Here is a 2110-nt window from a genome sequence, read left to right as displayed (position 1 = left end):
TGTGCAGAAACTCCACCGTTGAAAATACATAAGTGAAAGGTTCAGGCATGGCCGAATGGCCAGCCCCCAAAACGTGATCACTAGGATTCAAAGTACAATCCAGGATCCAGGATGAGATTCTGATAGTAAAGAGTTCTATTTATAATAATCTAGCTCCTAGGGTTTACATGAGTAAGTAATTGATGCATAAATCCACTTCCGGGACCCACTTGGTGTATGCTTGGGCAGAGCTTGATCAATCCACGAGCTGAGGCTTCTCTTGGAGTTGAACTCCAAGTTATAACGTGTTTTGGGCGTTCAACTCTGGATCATGACGTTTTTCTGGCGTTTAACTCCAGACAGCAGCATGTACTTGGCGTTCAACGCCAAGTTACGTCGTCAATTTCCGAATAAAGTATGGACTATTATATATTGCTGGAAAGCTTTGGATGTCTACTTTCCAACGCCATTGAGAGCGCGCCATTTCGAGTTCTGTAGCTCCAGAAAATCCATTTTGAGTGCAGAAAGGTCATATTCCAACAGCATCAGCAGTCCTTTTGTCAGCCTTTTTTTAGAGTTTTGCTCAAGTCCCTCAATTTCAGTCAGAAATTACCTGAAATCACAGAAAAACACACAAACTCATAGTAAAGTCCAGAAATGTGAATTTAACATAAAAACTAATGAAAACATCCCTAAAAGTAGCTTGAACTTACTAAAAACTACCTAAAAACAATGCCAAAAAGCGTATAAATTATCCGCTCATCATCTCTATATGACCTTCAGATCCTTTTGGGTCCTCAATAGGGAGCTCCTTCTTGCTTGAGAGACGTTCCATGAGGTCTTCCTCATTGGGATTCACGTCCTCTCCTTCCTCCCTAGGTTCGGCCATGTTATTATGTCTATGGCCTTGCACTCTCTTTTTGGATTCTCTTCAGTATTGCTTGGGAGAGTACTAGGAGGAGTTTCAATGACTTTCTTACTCAGCTGGCCTACTTGTGCCTCCAAATTTTTGATGGAGGACCTTGTTTCACTCATGAAACTTAAAGTGGCCTTAGACATATCAGAGACTAAGTTTGCTAAATTAGAGGTGCTCTGCTCAGAATTCTCTGTCTGTTGCTGAGAAGATGATGGAAAAGGCTTGCTATTGCTGAACCTGTTTCTTCCACCATTATTAAAGCCTTGTTGAGGATTTTGTTGATCTTTCCATGAGAAATTTGGATGATTTCTCCATAATGAATTATAGGTGTTTCCGTAAGGTTCACCCATGTAATTTACCTCTGCTATTGCAGGGTTCTCAGGATCATAAGCTTCTTCTTCAGAAGATGCCTCTTTAGTACTGTTGGATGCATTTTGCCATCCATTCAGACTTTGAGAAATCATGTTGACTTGCTGAGTCAACATTTTGTTCTGAGCCAATATGGCATTCAGAGTATCAATTTCAAGAATTTCCTTCCTCTGAGGCGTCCCATTACTCACAGAATTCCTCTCAGAAGTGTACATGAACTGGTTATTTGCAACCATGTCAATGAGTTCTTGAGCTTCTGCAGGCGTTTTCTTTAGGTGAATGGATCCACCTGCAGAATGGTCCAATGACATCTTAGAGAACTCAGATAGACCATAATAGAATATATCTAGAATAGTCCACTCTGAAAGCATGTTAGAAGGACACCTTTTGGTCATCTGCTTGTATCTTTCCCAAGCTTCATAGAGGGATTCACCATCTTTTTGTTTGAAAGTCTGAACATCCACTCTAAGCTTGCTTAACTTTTGAGGAGGAAAGAACTTAGCCAAGAAGGCCGCGACCAGCTTATCCCATGAGTCCAGGCTATCTTTAGGCTGTGAGTCTAACCATGTTCTAGCTTTGTCTCTTACAGCAAAAGGTAAAAGCATGAGCCTATAGACTTCAAGATCTACTCCATTAGTCTTAACAGTCTCACAGATTTGCAAGAACTCAGTTAAAAACTGGTAGGGATCTTCTGATAGAAGTCCATGAAACTTGCAGTTCTGTTACATTAGAGCAACCAGTTGAGGTTTCAGCTCAAAATTGTTTGCTCTAATGGTAGGGATTGAGATGCTTCTTTCATCAAACTTGGAAGTAGGTGTAGTATAATCACCAAGCATCCTCCTTGTA

The 2110-nt window shown here is 40.8% G+C and overlaps 1 non-coding gene across 1 annotated transcript; it reads left to right on the top strand.

The window, feature by feature from the left end:
- Positions 1–1629: 1629 nt before the first annotated feature.
- LOC130959429 (small nucleolar RNA R71) lies at positions 1630–1737 on the top strand. The gene has a single exon (XR_009078509.1). It is a non-coding gene; the product is annotated as a small nucleolar RNA R71 (small nucleolar RNA).
- Positions 1738–2110: the final 373 nt, after the last annotated feature.

This window comes from Arachis stenosperma, chromosome 10 (assembly GCF_014773155.1).
Source record: "Arachis stenosperma cultivar V10309 chromosome 10, arast.V10309.gnm1.PFL2, whole genome shotgun sequence".
NCBI classification, from domain to species: domain Eukaryota; kingdom Viridiplantae; phylum Streptophyta; class Magnoliopsida; order Fabales; family Fabaceae; genus Arachis; species Arachis stenosperma.
The sequence above is the reverse complement of the archived record's forward strand: the minus strand, read 5'-3'. Positions and strand labels throughout refer to the sequence as shown.